Genomic DNA, 19,684 nt, shown 5'->3' with positions numbered 1-19,684 from the left:
ATGTTACTGAGAGTTTGCTTCTTATTAAAAGAACCTGAAACTAAGGGCCGGGTGTGACACACTGTTATCTATCAGGATCCTGTTATAGTCAATAGAGCTGTTCTTGTCATTGAATCAATGTTCATTCTTACACTGGCTCTGAAGCCAAGTTAAATCTACGCTTGGCAGGGTAAGGGCGTTAAGTTGTGTTTATCTGAGAGTCTCTTCTAATTGAATAAAAACAGTGTATTTAAAAGTTGTTTTAAAGGTTAACAGTACATGTTTCAAGATCTTTTTAGATTTGGTGATAGTTTGTGATGTAACCTGTTGCCAAGGAAGGCCACTAGCATTTTTTTGTAGCCTGAGGAGGGAAAAAAAAAAGTTAAACATAGTATAAGCAAAACCAGTAAAGGTGTCTCTTCACCACATTTATCATGGATCCTTCACATAAAACAGGCTTTTTTACTCTTTTGCATTTCACTTTTGTTTATAGTTTTCCTTTAGTAAAAGTATTTGTATTATATATATTAAAAGTTTTGACAACATATTATAAAAATATATATTTTGGGATTTAGTATTTAAACATACCACTCTTATGGTGAATAAAATGAAATGGCTTCTATTGTGTGTAAAAATAAATAGATATATATATTCATGGAAGTGCTATCAACTCTAATTTTAACAAATTATATAAATAAATTGGAATAGCAGTGTATTTAACACAAGCTCACAAATCATGCAGAGGAAAAAGTGAAGAATTTCAAAGTTCTGTGACTGGATGGGGAAACCCATGTAGTTTTTCAGCAACTCTTAATTGGTTTTAAGTGTTCTCCAGCATTTTACAGTTTCTGAGTTTGATACAGCAGTAAATTTTGATAAACTCAGGCATACTAATGGGTTCATTTTAATGGATCCAAAGCTGCAGTGTCTACAAGCAATAAAAAACTACCTAGAATACACTGTAATTCAATTTTAGTGCTTGTTAATTAGTTTATGTAAGAAACCATAAATTATTATTACATAACTGTAATTTTTGCAAGTGCTATTTTAAGCAGTTGATGTGGAATTGGGTGCATGTGACACAGCCAGTATGACAGAGTGCTAGAGTTATTCTGTTTACAATAAACAATCTGAATTTAATGTTTGGAGTTCTTAATTTGTTTCATTTTAATTTTTTGCATACTGGTAATGTTACATCTATCAGTCTGTGCATGTTGTTTATTATATGTTAATTGTGATTTTCTGCTATCCAGTTGTTTGGACTAGTTAGGCTGATAGCGCTGCTGGAGAAGTGTCCCAGTCACTTCTAGGGAAGTTTCAGAGGACTTCCCCATAGGGCCTCCACCATCTTTTAGGTAGATCCACCTCTGTTTCTCTCCACATGTATGAAAACTTATTAATATAAAGGTAGAAATATTTTGACAAGATGGGATTTTAAGTATCAAATCTGAAATTGTAAATTCAGAGCATCTCTGCAGCCAGACTGAATTGTGCAGCTTTACAGTGTTGCTTTTGAGAAATTACTTTCCCTGGTCATTTTCTTTGCTTTATGCACATCAAAAGATTACATTTGGAAAGATTAGGAACAAGTGTGGGTTTTTTTAGACCAGTAAACAATGTCAATTCTGAATTCTGACAGCCTAAAGATACTGGTCAGCAGGTGCTTCTGCTGCTCTAGTGGGGCTCCTTGAAGTAATATCTGACAGCAACGTAGAGAGACAGGTTTTGTCCTTGGCGTTGGGAAGAGTGGTTGGTATTCTCAGTGGAGAAATAAAATGCCTGCAGCCCACCTGGAAAATTATTTGTCCCCACCATCAGGGCTCTCTTTCTCCACTCCCAGTGGGTAGGGATTGGTGTAAATCTTAAGTCATTGGCTTTATTGTCTTTTGCAAAAAATCAAGCTATCCAAATTCACTTTGACTATTACTGTTAGCCATTAAACAAAATGCTTGAGCTTTTTCAGAATACTGCTTAAGTGCTTAGATGTGAACAGCCCTTATTGAGAATGTGTTCCACAGTGTAATCATAATGTGTGGAGAAAGCATTGCACAGCTTTTAACTTCACTTTTTTATTTTCTAGCTCTTGTGTTAAAACAAGGTCAGCAGCATTTTAGTCTACTTTCTCTCTACCGTTTAACTGGTTAGTACCTTTTGCTGTAGGTCCGCTGTAAAGTGAAAAATTGTTACCTTTTTCATATGTTTTTTCCATATTGTTTTTTCAGTAGCTGACCATTGAACTGGTATGGTCATCTACAGTGACACATGGGTCCTAATTTGATATTCAAATCCAACTCTGAAATACTTTTGTTTTCAAGTCGGTTTTTAATACTGTTGCTGTGTGTTGCACAATACAGGGCACCTCTGGGCTATTTTAAAGGCAGAAGAGATCAGAAACTTGGGCACCTTTCTTACCTTTCATGTAATTTCAGAAGAAGCTTGGCCTATGTAGATTCTTTTGAAAGGCTTTTATCTGAAACATTTCAGAGTCTGTTTACCATTCAGAGAATATACTCATAGTATGTGCTGTTGGTGGAATGTAACGCTAATAGTACGTGAAATCGGAATTGCAGTTCAAAGGAATAAAGTGTGTAAGGCCAAATGCCCAGCAGAATGGGAAATGTCACAGTTAAACCAACTTATTTGAACTCAAGCATCTAAACAGAATTTAAGATTGAAAATATTTATGGCTTCTTAAAGTAATATTTCTAAGTCACCCCAAGGCTGTTAACGAAAAGTGCAGCATTAAAGGATGTAGACACCACACTGGTGAGCATTTGCCACTGTTAACTTTTAGGACTCCCTCCTTAGTGCTGCAATGCAAAATTCTGAATTAAATTTCTTGAGTGTTTGTGCAACGGAGAGCTCCAAGTGGACTTCAGGTGACTGTTGCACTGAGCAAGGAACTGACTAGGCTTTGCCAGCAGGAAACTAGTGAGGGGCGTTAGAAGTTTAAATCCTACATCTTTCTGAGGATTTGCCACCACCTTACTGTGTGTTAGACGTGCTTCCTTCTGCTTCAGGTGTCCATTACAGCTTTTCACTGCCTCCCTGGCTTCCCTTTCAAAAAGGGGGGAGCAAGGAATCATGGTACTTTTCTAGCAACTGCCAAAGATGTGTAACCTTTTCACTGGAGCAGCAGCTGGAACTCAGGACCTCCTTCCAGCCCTCTCCTGCACCCATACACAGCACTGGGTGTCCCATGGTACATGTGGGCTTGTGCACGCACATATTCTGGTGGTGAACGCTTACGCTACAAAACTAGAACAGGTTCAACAGAAGGGAATGAGGAGATCCCCAGCCTATGTTACTAACCTCCTGGGAAGCAGGAAGAATGCTAGGGAAAATTCCAATAGAAGACAAGTCGATTTTTTGGTAATTTGTTCTAACCGCTGAGTTGTGGCATAGAAGAACATGCTTTTTTTTTCTGAAGTCTGTTGGGTGAGCTCCTGCTTGTGAATTCCAGGGAGATGTAGGACATCATCACTAATGCATTTTACATGGTTAAGGCTGAGTCATTTCAGAGTATGTGCAAAAATGGTGTTCTGGGAAATTGAATATAAAAAGTGTGGGCATGTACAAATGTTAGTGAAGGCTGAGTCTGGGCTTTGAAGATTGGAATTTTGGATGTGATGCCTTTTAGTGGGCAGGGGTCTTAAAAATTTGCTGAATAGTATTAAAGTGGTGCACTTGATAAGGCAATGTTGGAACTGGTTTAAAACAGCGGCAATAGTGCTCAAAAATAGTTCACTTGGTACTCTTCAAACTTTCCAACTTGCTTTGGAATGAAGTAAGTTTAGCAGGACAGGTTTCAACCCAAATGATGATTTGCGTACGTGTGTAAAAGCCAGGGAGGGTCACAACAAGTTAGTGCCCGTCACTGCTCTGGCGTCCGTAAGCTGTCGAACAGTTCAACATTTCCCCACTTTATCTTTTTGTCATTAAGTAACTTTTAGCCTGCTAAGACTTGTGGTGTTCTAAGGCTTCTGCATTACCAGGGGGAAAAAAGTGTTTTGCATGACGACTTAACTGCAAGTGAAGTTCTCTGTTTTGACTGTGAAATACCATTATCATTCACTGGCACATATCTGTTATGAGTGAAGCTTCAGGAATCTGAAAAAAAAAATGCAGCTAATTTTCCCATTCACAAATTTGATTAATATTCATTTCTAGAAAAAAATGTAGGAAGAGAAAGTAATTGTGACAATTCTGCAGCTTTAAGTGTATTTTAGGAACACAGGATTCTGTATGTATAACTGGATCTGGCATCTCCACAAGCTGATTGTTTAGTTCTGATACTCTTTCTGTCGTCTTCAAAGGCAGACATCTGCTGTTCATCTCGCATTGCGTCATGTCTCTCTGACCAAGGTGACATGAGCAGAGTACTCCCGTTGTCCCCACTTAAAAGTGTCATTGATGTCCCCTTAGCGCTGGCATGCACTGGGTGTGGGCTGTATGCATGTTTTAGGGTATTTTTTTCTGTGATTAGAACTTGTCTTCTAATCATGGCAAGCTTTATCCATCAAATTATACAGAGATGGCATCTACAGCATGTCTAAGCCTGGCGAGCCACACTGGACAGCTGCTGAAGCTCAGCAAAGTGGGAGATTTAAGCAAGCAGACCTATTTCAGAAATAATTTGAAAACAGGTGCTACTCAGCTGCAGCAGGAGACTGGCCTGCTGTTGTGTGCACAATATGATTTTATTGCTGTGAATAACCTAATAAAAATGTACCTTATCCAGCCTTTTCATGGAAGTAGGCATATTTGAGTGGAATAGCTTATAGGCTTTGTATAACTTGAAGAAAGCATATACAAGGGTGCTTGTAGTTCGGATTTTCCACTTGAATTTACATGTCAGTAATCATTAGTTTAAAGATGTTATGAATGTGAAAATATGAAAGATTGTATTAAGCTCGGTGTATACAAATTCTAAGTGTGAGCTGGGGTGCTTTGCCCACACTATGAGCCACTTAATAAAAATAATGTTGAAATGGAAGATAATGCATATAAGTTGAAAGCAGCTAGTTGCATGCTATTTTGCACTTCTTGTCTGATAATCATGTCTGTCTGTCACGCCATTGTGTATAAATTATAAATTCCTGTGAAAAGGGGTCATGTGTTATGTCTGTAAACTACCAATGCACAACTGTGGCGCTGTATAGCTAGTAGTATGTATTAGGCTTTTTTAAATGTTGAATTGAGTAATTAAGAGTGAATACAAGACCTTATTTTCAGGAAAACTTGCAGTGTCTTCAGTCCAAATTTCTTTGAGCTTTGAAAGCAACAGAATAAAGTAGCAGAATCTCTTAGGAATTCTATTAGCTCTACATTCTCTACCAAACAGACACACACACAAAAAAAGGCAGTTGAGGTAACTAATAACTGAATACTTAAGCTGGCCTGACAACTGGAGTAAATATGTTGCCTTGTATATTGATAACCCTAGATTATAAAATACATATATCTTGACAATGGTTTTGGCATAAACTCTGACTAGTCATTTAAAATAATCTTAAGTACTGTTGGAATAGCTTAATAGTCCTGGAACTCTTGTAACATTCATGTGTTTTCTTTAATTTGAGATCTAGATATTGGGTCTCAGTCTTGTATGGAAATAAATGGATTCCTATAGTTTCATAGCTTGTTGGACTGAGCTTTAATTTGGCAATGGTGTTGGAGTTCTTCTGTGACGGGTCTGTTACAAAGATGCTGGAGGAGCTGCCTTGTCACCATACACCTTGCAAGCAAGAAGATAAACCCCAAGATAACGTATATCTACATTTGTGAAGTATGCATTTGCAATTAATTAATCACTTAAGCTAAAGTGAACAATAGACCTTCTCAAAACTGTGTGGGAAGATGTAATATATCTGGTTGTCCAGCGGCTCAGGAAGAGGTGGACTGCAACACAGACTCAAAACCTGGTGTAGATTTATGTGTATGATTAAATAAAACTATAAAGGAATAGCACAGTCAGTGAGCTTAAACTATTTTACTTACTCTGTTGGTAACTTCTGCTTAAGCGATAGCAGAAATGTACCGGCAACAACGTGCACAGTCCTGGTAGACTGGTATTGCAGGAGAGAGATTGTACGAGTTGGAGAGATGTAACGTGAATGGATAGCACTACAGTATCCACAGACCAACAGCAGCTTTTCAATATAAAAAACTGAATTGGTGATGTTTCTTCCTGGTCCTGAAAGCGTGACTAGCCAAAAGTATCGGGATAGGAGAGCAATCCCAGCTGTTGGCCCCTTGCAAGCTCGGATGCCTTGGGCAAACAGTAAAGCTTGTTCTTGAGCAGCAGCCACATCAAATCTAATCTCCTTACTCAACAGATCTTTCCTTTTGGTTCGATTTAATACTAAATGTTGCTAACTTTTCCTCATCAGAAAGGAGGTTAGTTATATCTTCTCTTTTGCAGTATTTATAGTGTGCTAATTAGTGCTATTTCCAACCAGTTACCTGTGCCTCCAGGTAATGGCTGTGCATGTGGGTGTCACATCACCTGTCGCATCTAGTCCCTCATCTTTGGAATGAACAACAGGACTGGGTTATTTTATTTATGGTGATTTTTTGGGGGGCGGGGGGTGTGTGTCCTTTGTTGAGTCTTTAGAGCTGGCACTTACAAACTTTTTTTGACCTGTAAAGTCAGGTAGGAGTGACTTAATTAACAGTAAATATTGAACTCTTCAGTGTCATTTTTCCAGAAATAAATTTGAGTAGGATTATATGCTTAATTTGCAGAGGAATGTTCGGGTTATATGTAGTCATGCCTATTCAATAATTAATTCCTACTGTTTGACCAGGTTGGGGTAAGGGAAGACCAGGAAAGGAAGATTTTTTTTTTTTAGGGTTTTTTGGGGGTTTTTTTTAGGTTTTCTTATCTGTTTCAAAGCCTAAAGAAAATTTGCTATGCAAGAAAAGAAATCCACTTTCATAGCTTAATGTGTAGAAAGTGTCAGGTTTTAAAAACAGGTATATTTTAATGTTTTTAATATAAAGTTTAATTTTCATTGCTTGGAAAACAGCATATACTTCAGAATAAAAATGTCAGCTTAAATGATTCACCATGAAACAAGAAGCTTTCATGGTATCTTCACACTGTAATTAAAATTCTTGGTGCTATATGATACATTTGCTGTTACTCCCTCTAACAATGTGAAGAGTTGTACATCTCATCTTTATGCATGAAAATTATTTTCTCCATTTCGCTGAGGAAAATCGTGTTTGTACGATGCTACAGATAAAACCAGAACATTTTAAATGCTTAATCAGTGAAAATAAATCACTTTTAAATTGCAGAAATGGTCCAGAGGTGTTTTGATCTTTTTACCAGTTTAGCGTTTTGCTTTCCAAGGGTTTGCCAGGCCGGTGATGGATGCGGGGTCGGCTCCGGGGCTCCCTTCTCTCCTCACCTGGAGGGGGTCCCGCTATTGCAGCTCCCTTCCACCCAGAACCTGCGGGGCAGTGTGGGGGGCTTCTGGGTGGAAGGGGGCTGCGGCTGCCGGGTCTGGAGCGACGGTCCGCTGCCGCGGGGAGGTGCCGCCGAGCTGAGGCGCCGTGAGGCGGTGAGAGGGGCGGGCCTGTGCCGGGTGTGGGCGGGTGCTGGGCTGGTTGGGGAGATGAAGAAGGGGCTCGATGAGGTGGTAGAGAATGGCGGGTGGGAAGAGGGCGTCCCCCTGTATGGAAGAGGGGGAACGCCGCCTGCTCCGCTGGCGCGGGAGGTAGGGATACGCGGGGCAACATGGCGGCTCGCTGGAGCCCGACGGCTTGCGGCTGTACAAGGGCGGCTGAGCCGTGGGGTGCTGCAGGTTCTGTTTTATGTCACGGCTGCCTCTTCTTTAGGGGATGGGAGGGTGACCATGAATTAACGGGTTAATTTGCAGCAGTATCGAGCGCAAGTGGAGCATTGCTGTGCATTGAATGTGAGACTGACGCAATGCCCGTTATTCTGAGGAGAAAAAAAAACAACCCACAGGTCACGGGCATCACGAGTGGGATTATCTAAATTCGTAGGCACTGTAGACCCCTGGTGCTGGTTGCTCCCCACCCAGCCCTGGGGAAGGTTGTACTTGCAGAGTGCTTGGCACTGTAGCAACAGGCGCTACAGGGAAACTTGAGAAAACAGCTGCAATTTTGCCTTGGAAGCAAGTTTCAAAGAGAGTGGTGTGCAGGGGGGCTGTGGAAAAGAGTGAACGGTCCAGTCATGGACAGATCTGCCCAGAAAAGAAGGCAGAAGTAAGGTTGCATCGGCCATCATGGTTCTGGTATTTCCTAGCATTTGGCATCATGGGGGGCTTGGCAGTAAAGTGCTCGTAGCACAGACTTGGGGGTGTTTTAATTGCCAAGTGTTCAGACAAAACAAAAGGGAAACTGAAAGGGGGGGAGCAGCTTTCATTATGTGTTACCTTAGTGACATGAACACGTGTTATCTCATGGGGGAGAGCCAAGAGATGTGTTATGTGCTGGATGTGCCAGTGGTGAGGACGTGTGTGTCTGTGTGATAAGCCCACGTCACTGGCGTTTCCAGGTGCTGGAGAGCAGCAAAGGACCTGAGGCACGCACTCTGCTCCAGCCTGATGGTGACAGACCTCTGAGTCTGACCATCCCCTCCTCCCCCGTCTCTGGATCCGCATCCTTCTCCCCTGGCTAGTCTCAGTCATCATCTCCTCACCTGTTTGTTGCCTGCCTCCTTCACCTAATCTGTGATCCTCTGCACCCTGAGCCCCAAGCCCTTCTGTGCCTCCCAGGCTCTGTGTCACAGATTAATGCCCACAATCTCTTACCCATTTTTCTCAATTATGATTCAGTCCCCTGCCTCCTTGTCCTTCATTGACTACAGCTGGAGCTGAATCTACCTTTTCTCTTTTGCCTGTGAGTAGGATAGGCTAAGCAGGGAAGCCATTGAGAGCTCTGGAGGACAGGCTTTCTGCTTTTAGGTCCAGCTGTACAGCACTGCAGGTAGTGATAAGGTGGTAAGACCCATTTCTTCTCTTAACGTGCCCCTTACACAAAAAAACCTTGGCAAATTCTAGTTCAATTTCATCAAATCCCAACTGAGCAGCTTCAACCTTCAGATTTTCAAGGTGTTTGGAAAGACTCTTCGTACAAGTCACAAAAGCACCACCTCAACCACCAATCTGAAGTCCTCCTACCACCCAATTTTCAATTCCCTGCTTCAAACTTTGAGACTGTCAGAGACCTGCTGCAATTTGTCATTAAGTGGCCAAACTACCACAGAAGAAATCTTCCATAGTTACTCACTGTGGGCCACATAGCATGGTGTTTAAAGTTTGATAAGGTTCTTAGCAATTGGAAACACGGTCTTATTAAAGGAAATACCAGGCAACCTGGTGGCAGTAGCAGCCTTCATGTGTCAGGTGGGAGTGGAGGAGGGAAACATTTCCTCGCAGAGCTCTATAACTTAAGGCTCATGTATGCTTGAACAGAAAGGATCCCATACATTAGCCTTCCAAAAGTTTGTAGTAATAATCTCCCCTTGTCTCTAGAGTGTGTGCGCATAGGTATGTGCAGGCACATGAGTGCTGGGGAAAGAAGAGCAATATGAGCCTTCATTACAGAGCAGGACAAGAAAAATTGCTTTGGCAGCAGTAGGTAACTCATTAACCACATGCTTTGCACAGTGAATGAAGAACAGAATTACACAGCAGTACAGGAATTGTCTGCCCCTTCCCCTGTTCTTTGCCATGCAAAGGGAGCTGCCTTTTCCCCTGAATCAGGCTTACTGCTGGGTGTGAGCATCCCTGGGCTGCACCTGGCTGTGGTGGCTCGCTAATATATCTGCTTGGAAGAGATGCCTGGTTTGCACATTGAAAGGATAAATTGCTTATCCTGTTTTCTGTATTTCTGTCACAGAGAGCAAAAGCTCATCTGACTGGTTTAACTTAAGGGTAAATACAAGGCAATGTGGTTGAAGGAGATATAGATAGAAAATGGAGGAGGACTCTGAATCAGCTGATTTGTATTTAAAGGCTTTATTCTACTTGCTCTAATTTTTATTTTTTTTCTCCTGGTTTGGAGAAATAAGATATAAATGATACCTTGGCAAGAAGTGCATAAAATCTGACAGATGAATAAATTGTACTCTCCAGAGCTGTAAGCTTGAAAAGAACACTGCAGAGATAACGCATGTTCTTGGCTTGAGAGAAGTCCTGTCCATTAGAAATATACCCCTCTGAAGATTGATCTGAACTTTTAAGCTTTCAATTGAATAATTGCTCTGTGAGATTTTAAATATTTTCAATTATTTAATTTCCCATTCACCGAAATTGAATAACATTGCAGTTGGTGATTTAAGATGTTGTTGAATTAATTATGACATTTTGTTAAATTCCCTTTTGTCTTTCCTTTGTCAGTTTTTTATTTCAAAGACCTCAGCTAATGCAGAAAGCATATCACCCCAATACAGAGGAGAGGTGAGTCAGATTTGTCAGCTTGAATGGCCTTAGACCTACTTATGCTTACTAACCACCATGGTGCAAGTCTGAAGTGATGTTACTTGCATATTAAAGAGCAAGACTGAGAAAGCTAAAGCTTCCTTGCTAAGCTCTGTCCTTCTGACTCTGTCTGCTGCAGCCTTTCACAGAGAACAGGTCAGATTCACATACACAGAGTGTTAATAAATTATCTAAATCTAGCAGCAAAGAAAAGGTGAGTTCATGGAGGCAAATGGGGGGGGGGGGTGAGTCTGAAGGTGAGTTTTATGAGATGACTGCATCAGTCTCATGGCTGTCTTGAAAGGAGCAGGTGCGTATCTCCAGCCTCTTTCACAGCCACCCACCTCATGCTCTTGGGCCACTGTCAGGCGTTGGGAGTGGGGAACTGAAGCAGGTCCTGCCAGTAAGGACAGTACAAGCCATTACACTGGCTCGGTTAAAGCAATGCCCTTGGCCTGCACAGCTTTATAGGAAGTCTACTATGATGTTACACAAAGTATGAAAAAAATAGTTGAATCTGTTGTTCCAGCATCTTTCTTCATTCGCTTTCAAATTCAGCCTTGTAAATCTAAAGTCTCCTTAAACTTTAATAATAGCAGTTACTTAAGTAAGACTAATATTTGAATAACAGCACTAGCCATGAATGTACACCCCACATATGACTGACTGACTTAGAAATATGTTGAGTGAAATCTGTACACAAACAGCTGTTTTTGAAGCTGGACTACAAGGCTGCCCAAGCCAGGCCTTTCACACACAGACCTGTGCTCCTGCTGCCCGACACACAGATGCTCCAAGCAGAATGGGTGCTGCCAGCCCCTTCCCCTTCCGGCGGGACCCACCACGTGAGGTCAAGCGCAGCATTTTTGGTCAAAGCTGGTTCAAATATTGATGCCTCAGACAACAGGCATTGTAAAAGTCTATGATCTGCCTCATCTCCAAACAGCAAACCAAACATGCTACCCATATTAAAACAAGAAAGGCCTGCAGCGATGAGTTAGAGAATAAATGATGGGAAAGGAAATTACACCCTTGCTGATGATAGGCCTGTCAAAGCCTTTTAGGATGTGGCATGTTGGTCTATAACATTTCAAATTTCAGCTGAAGATGACTTTCTCGCTTGTCTGTATCGTATAGCTTATTTTTGCATCATCCCTCCAATTTTGTTTTTCTCTGGCATAATTTATAGCAAGCTATTGACGGGACTAGGATAACTGTCAGCTTGGAGAAGGGACATGGTTCCTCCTGTTTACAATGCGGGTTAGAAGCCTGTTAGAAGGTTCCCGTCCCAAAATGGATAGCAGTATACCTGTACATGAAAGGAGAAAGGATTTGTTTCTTACACCAGTTTTTGTGCTATTCCCTATTCTTGTAATGAATAGTCTTAACTTCAGGATTCTGAATTCTCTTTCTGTTTTAGGTATGCCATGTTGTATACTAACTAACATCATCAATACACTAAACGTGTTCTTTCTTCCTTGGACTTCTATGCCTGTAGTTGATGATTATTTTTAAATTATGAAAGAGTTATTGCTGTCATATAGTTTCCCCTGAGACACCAGTTTTCATTTAAAATGGCAAGTGCATTTGTTTTGTTACTGCGCTCTTGTCTGCACTTTACTGCATTGGAACAAAATTTATTATTTCAGATAAATGGTTCTTGCATATTTTTTACATATACTTTTATACACTGTTCATTAACTTGAAACAGCTTTTGATGAGAGAGCAAATCAACAGGCTAAATAGTAATTATCTCCCACAAATCACCTATCCTTGTAGAATAAGGCATATTTACAATTTATTCACTAGTGTTTGGTGGCAACCAGAATGCTGGTGTTACGAAGTACAATCCAAAGATAAGCCGTTATCTAGACAGGACTTCAAAAGCACAGCATGAAAGTTTTAAACAAAAAGAAAAGTATTTTTTTATTTTGGGCTTAGAAAAAAAAGGCAAAGGCTGGAACTGAGAACAATTACAAACCTCTACTGAAAAAAAACACTGTATGCTCATCACCTTGATGCTTGCAGGCAGATTCGGAAAAATCTCCGCTCAACAGCAGATGCCCACATGAGGGGGAAAAAAGCAATCTTCCCCTAGGATTCAGTCTTCAGACTAACCACCACCTGCTGGTTTTTGAGAGAGGAGTTATCCCTGAAACACTGCATTTGCATTCTGTCTGCTAATGTCAAGGCTTAGCACAGGACAAAAACATCATGAATTTAGCAGAAGTACCAATTCAGATAAGTATAGGCTCAGCTGTTGCTAAATTGGCAATTATAACTAGATAGTCTCTGCTCCCCAGCCGCCATCATTGTTGGTGCTGGAAGTTTTGTCTCAGTTCAGCGAGTATTCCATTTTGTAAGCTCTCATTTGTCTTCTGTTTGACAGCTTACAGTGATTTTGTTTAGCTGTTCTGATGAACTGCTGTCAATGGAAAAAACTCCAACCACCAGAGGCATACGAGAAGCATTAGCCAAAATCTACAATTCCTACACAGTTGAAAATGGGGAGATTAACTATAAAAGGACTGAACCAGAATATGAGATCAAATCATCTTCTCAAATAGTGCGTGTGTTCAGGATTGCAAAGCCATATCCAACTATCTTTATCTCTGACCTTTAAAAGTAACTTTTCAGCACAACCGTGACTACTGGCAGGAGCAGCAGAAGCAGGAAAAAGAAAACAAAGTGCTGGCAAGTCCTAGCATTTTACCTGCTGAGAGCCTAGATCTGCTTTCAGATAATGCAGAATTTTAGAATTCCAGCATCTGCTCTAGGCTTACATTGCAACCACAGCTGTGACAAGGAGGGATGATCTTGTTATAGACATGATATGAAATCTGTATCTCTTTTCTGCCAAGCAGTTGGTACAGTTCCAGAATCCTGCCACAATGCTCACATTTGTATCTTTTGTTATTTTGCAGACTCTGAGGCTAACCTGGCCTCTGTGAAGTTGTTGCACTGTGGTCTGTCTGCATTTTGGTGTCAGAGTCTTATAACGCACCACTAAAGATAGGAGATTTTTAAATAAAAATATTGTACCTGCTGGCAAAGAAAAAACTGTATGAAGCTTGTTCAATACAGCAGATTAGTCTCAACCCCATCCTTACTTGAAGCAAGTAACAGCTACCTCAATGATCTTCATTTAGGCCGTGCTTTCACCATACAGTGATAGCACAGGGCACCCTGTGCCCTTTGTGCCTCTGACTCTACAGCATGACTCATGGGCCTTTCCTGTGTCCTAGGAGAAATGCGCTTGGCTTCCCTCCCAGAGGAAGAGAGTACTATTCTGCCAGCCTGGCTCCAGTACAAAAGAATGACTTTCAGGTCAGCCCAAGGCTCTGTAGTTGCCCGGTACCCCAAGAACAGACTCCTGATGCAGGTATGCAATAAACTGGCACCATCTCGAGTCTGCAGATCCCTTTTTTGTATGTATCATAAATAAGAGTAAGGGAAAGGGGGTCTCAGCCCAGCTCTGAGTGTTCTCCCAGCAGTCCTTATACCTATCCTGCTGCGTGAACTTGGAGCAGGTTACCCCCTCCTGCCTGGATGAGCTGTTAGCAACAAGTGGTGGCCAGGCCCCAGGACATGCGCATCTGCTGTGGACTGCAAGTGCTTCCTGTGCAGAAGACCGAGCCTGAGAGCAGGAGCATCAGGGTCTCGCCCAAAGGAATCCCACTGGCATCCAGCAGCCATGTGGAAAGTAGGAATGGGCAAGGTGCAGTACAATTTGAAATATCAGGTGACAGACATATCTATGGCTCATGCTGTCACAAAGTTGCTCTATTTGTATCTGCTCATCCAGCAAACACCACGCCTGACCTGTGTAACTGTACCTTGAACCAGCTGAAATGTAATCTGCAAGAACATCCAGCTGTGATACATCTCTCAAATATACTTGAGAAACCCCAGCCCTCTGTTGGGATTGACAGTTTACGTTCCCAAGTGGTTGCTTTGTTTCTATAGATGGAAAAGGGAAATTGTAGGACTTCTGGGACTGAAAAATCAGATTTGCTATCAGTATTGAGCAAAAAGGCAGATTTTGGGGTGTGTGTGTGCATGGGGGGGCATAAACTGATATGTCCTTTTTTCATGCTAATACAATATTTTAAAAGACAAAATTAACTGTATGCACTACTCAAGACATAGCACCAAGTTCACCTGTTAATAGTACTAGAATTTAACTTCATTGTACACTCTCCCCATCCTTCTGCTGCCTTATCTATTGGACAGGGATTATTAAGTCATGTTACTGTATTTGGATGGTGATACTGTTCAGTTCCTCTGCAAGTCAATTAGTAAAGAAAGAGATTTGACTTTCAAAAAAGGGTTGTTACAGAAAAAAGATATTTTGAGGCCATCTAATTATATCTCAAAAATGCAATAATAAGGAAAGAATCTGCTTTGGGAATATTGGAAATGTTAGGATGCAAAAATATACCACTCGCTTTTGGAGTCTGCTTGCCATGTGCCATATAATTGTGGTGCATATTTGATTTATCCTAATTATATTTCAGTATATTTATTTGCTTTCTGAGGCAGAACTGCCACGTACTCAATTCAGCTTGCTTATGCCTTTTGTGCCTTACCCGTGGTGCGCAATATCACAAACCTTGTTCTTTTAAAAACAGAATAGAACCAAAACAAAACTAAAACCCACCATCCAAGCTGCAAATCATGGTTGATGTATAAATACTCAGTTTATCTCGGTCATGTTCATATGTATGCAAATGTGTTTTAACATTGGCTCAGTGGCTGTCATTCATAAGAATATATTTTTGGTGCAAGAAAAGGATTACATGGCTTTCCAGATGATGATTATGCAGCTGCCAAAAGGGATGAATTCAAGTCTTATGAACAGCTTTTTACAACACTTTGTTAATTTGCTCCCAAGGAATAGCCAGGTGCAACTAATTACCCTGTAACGAGGCTCCTAAAGCTGACTGTCTAGCAGGCTTTTGAAGGTGTCCAGCTTATTATACAGATTGATTTGGTTTGACTTTCTTTAAACTCTCCATATATGGATGCCATAAATGGTTGTATTCTTCAATGACGAGACACCCTAAGTGAGGTTTATGGGATTTAATTAATGTGGTAACAAGGACAAATAGGATAACTATGGAAGACACATTCTGCTTGTCAACTGCAGGTTTGCAAATAATTACTTATGTAACATCTGAATACCAGCTGCAATAAATAAGGACTTTGGCCACCATTTTGACAGTAAGAAGCTACTCTAGTTAGTTAGTACGAATATCTCATGCAGTATTGTTTCCTATTCTAACAACCTCCTATAATTACGCTATCTGCAATTGTGGTTTTCCATGCAGCGATTTTTCCCTCTCTTGGTACTTAGTGAAAAAGACTGCGGCATGGAGAGCTCAGTGCTGCAAGGCACATGGTGTTGACCTTTGCAGAGGATGTACTCAAGATTCACGCTTGGTGAAGAAAGGCCCCATGATGCTCAGATTTTGGAGGAGACAAGATGATCCCTGACATCTGGGACAACTTCCAGGGTGCGTTGCTGGAGTTGTATCTAAAATGTCTCCACAGATTCCACTAGTAAAGTTGGTTTATGTTTTTCTTGGTCCTAATCTGTAGATTAGGACAAAATATTTCTGTGGGCTGCTAATGACTCTACTCTTAAGTGTTATATAAAGGGATTCCAACACATAGTGAATGTGATTTAGCTCAGCAAGAACTGAAATGCCTTGAGCAGGAGTTGCTGAGAGGAACGTTATGGATTGTCTGTGAGCAACTACTCTGACTCCATCCAAAATAGCTTAAGATCTGAAGGCTGAGGAAATACACATATATTTTCTGTCATTTGGCATATAAGTAACTACATGTAAATGTTAGAAACGTATTTAAAAAATAAAATAAAACCATGTAATGAATTGCACCACCTATTAACCAGAAAAGCTTTCACTTTTGAGCCCCTTTAGAAAGGAAAATAGAACATCTCTGTTCACAAAAAATCTAGAGCTAAACAAAGAAATGCAAGCACCCATACTTTCAAAATCATTTGTGAATTTACCCCTTTGGTTAGTTTGCATTTTCATTCATCTTTGAAATGCAATGGGAAAAGAAGCCTAGCTACCAGTAAGGTGGTATGTGGCTTAAATGCATAGCACAATTCTGTGTCTGCAACAGGAGATGGGGCTTGGCAATGCAGGAAGGTCAGTTGCACTGCACAGTATTTAATTTATGCTAAGTGGAAAGACTTTCATCATGTAACATGCATTCCATAAAGTTTTTGCAATGCTTCTCATCCATCTGTCTTGCATTAAAAAAAACCAAAACACATAAAAATCCCTGAAGTGGAAGTATACTGGAGAAGCAGGTGGTCATGTTACTTGAAACAGAGTAATGCAAGTAGCTCATGCAGGAGTAATGCTGCAAACTACCACTAGGATTACCCATAGGATCTTAACCTGGAACTGCACAAGGGATGTAAGGTGGTAGAGATTTTGTTCCGTCAAGCTAGTCAAACACTTCTGAACCAGCTACCATTTTGCTGCAGAAACAACAAAACCCACTCTTTATTAAAATAAAAATATTTTTGATTCTGTGCTATCTTATGTATTCTATCTTCTGTGCATGAGAAGCATCTGGAAAAGTGGTAGGCAGAGGCTGTTACAGAGGTAGTGAGTAGTGTATTAGCATCTTGTAATGATTTGTGGCAGACATACAGTAAATACTCAGCTCAGTGTGTTCCTTTATCAGCTTGTTAGCTGCAGTGAAGTGTTACTAAGTTGTAGTAAGAGTGGAGGAGCAATTGAAAAAAACGACCCAAAACATCAAGCTGTGCATGCTGTATCGCAGAGTGGTCTGAAGCTAGAAAGAAGTTGCGTAATTTTTTATTTATTTTTTTTTTTAAATAAGCATAGTACTTCCTGTGGAGGCCCACTGCTTAGGCAATTGCTTTTCCATGGCTTAGTCATCCAGCATTAAATGAGGTGCCTGCAAGATATGTTTTGACAGGTGCTGCTGGGCTGTTTAGTTGAGGCAGTTTCAAGTCATGTCTGCTATTTGCTTTTAATGGTTCTGCAACGGAATTTTTCTACTGAACTACTTAGTATACTTAAACCAGCAATAACTGCTTTATGCTGACAATCTTCAGAGATGCAAAAGCAATTAAATATCCAGAGCATGTGAATAACTAACTGGCAAGAATGGACAAAGAGGCCACAGATCTTCAAACCTTCTTCAGGTAGAGGGACCATGATCTAATGGAGATAGTTCATCCCTGTTTACAGAACAGGGGTTTTTTGGGCTTTTTTTTCCCCCCTCCACTCTCAGTAATATTCTCTTTGCGCACGTCTTGTGACTGTTGCCTTTCTGGGAAGTGAGATATATTACTCAGGCTCTTGAATAAGGCCTTGAAATGAATTAATAAAGCTACCCTGGACTTCTATACATCAGTAAAGCATAAAAAATTTGAATGGTTGAAATGCTGCGCAAACTTTGGCACAAATATTTCTAGTTTTACAGCTCATTCCAAGAGAGCAACCTGCTAAACAGCAAAGAAGAAAGAAGTCTTGGCCTCAGTGCCTACAGGAATTGAACCAACTCATTAAGGAACCCTGGCTTCTGATTTTCCCCAATTATGCTGGAAACTGTTGAAACAGATTAAAGTAAGAATCTTTCCCCAAATCACAGTAAGTGGGAGATGTGCCTTTTCAGTCCGCAGGGTTAGGAGACAGTAGTTCAGGTATTGAGAGGCTGTGAGGATGCTTTAAAAAAAACAAACCACCACACGACCAACAAAAAAACCCAAGCACAAAACAAAACCAACAACCACAATACACATCAACACAAGTTTCAGCAGCAGCTATCTACTAGAAAAGAATTCCAAAACCAATCTTGTTAGTGAAACTGGCATTTGTACTTTAGAATGGGGAAGCAGGAATTGTTAGTACAGCATTTCTCATGAGAACAGATAACATGATTGTACTCAGTGATGCATTAATCAATTTGGATCCTAGTTCTTCAAAAACGAAGACCTGAATAAAAAGTGGTATGGACATAGAACATTAGATACAGGGTTCCAAAAGCCAGATTTGTGGTGCAACAGTAAATGGATCCATGACCTTTGTAGTTCTACTTCTAGTTCTCTCCATCAATAAAAAACACTATGCAAAGAGACATACTTGTCTGTGCTTAAAAACTTTTCTAAAAAGCAGCTAGTAAAAAGCTACACCAAACAACCCTCAAACACCTACTCCATGAACTTGTCCAAGTCCCACAGTATGCTTTTAGAAAAAGGGGAATCTTCACAGCTGCCATGATAAACATTATGCAGCTGAAATTCTCGTAAAAATTGTGGCCTCAATTAAAATAGATTATTGTGACTGAAGTCACAATACCTAAGCATGTCTTTTCTTACAAGCACAGAAATACTTTAAATGCTGGAGAGGCCTTAAATAGCTGGATGGTTGGATCCTTCTCTGATAACCACAGTAGACAGCTAACCTTTGAGAAACGACTCCACATGAGGAGAGAATTAATATACTTCATACCAGGCAACTCAAGCAAATTGTTACAAAGAAAAGTTTTTGCAAGGGAAAGAGAACAAAGGAAAGAACCACCATTCCAGCAAAAAAAAATAGTGAAAAGTATAGCAAGGCTCCCTCTAAATTTAAGAGTTTAAGGTAAGAGGGGAGAGAGAAGGGGAGAAGCATCTCCTATGTAGTCACATAATCACAGCTCAGATAATTCGTGCCCTTTATGTTGATGTCGTGGAATGCTAAGAGAAGCCAAGTTACAGATAAGAAAGTACACCACGAAATGCTAGATATCATTTCCTATTCCTTGTTCTGAAAGTAACACGACATAAATTAGCCATTAGTGAAAAAATCCTTCCTATGGCCAGTATTATCCTTCTCAATGAAGATGGATCAGTGTATTCCCTAAATAAATGCTGCACATCAGCCAACCCAGAGAGATGTAGTAACTCACAACCCCAGTTCCATATTACCTGAAGTCGTTCACGTTGATACAATTCTTTTGCTTTAAATGTTTGAGACATGCATACCCCTACATCATTTATTGATCACTAGGGAGGGAAGAAGAAAAAAAAAAAAGTAAATTTAAGTTTAAAGTGTTATAGTAATTCTTCCTTCATCCCCAAGATATTTCTTTAGGCTATTGACTTAGAATTGATTATATAAATCCTTCAATATGCATTAAAACAAAACAGTTTTCATTCAGAAGTCTTTTGTTCAACTGACAAAATACACTAG

The sequence above is a fragment of the Balearica regulorum genome, chromosome 7 (assembly GCF_011004875.1).
Source record: "Balearica regulorum gibbericeps isolate bBalReg1 chromosome 7, bBalReg1.pri, whole genome shotgun sequence".
In the NCBI taxonomy this organism is placed as follows: Eukaryota; Metazoa; Chordata; class Aves; order Gruiformes; family Gruidae; genus Balearica; species Balearica regulorum.
This window is presented reverse-complemented; position numbering follows the sequence as displayed.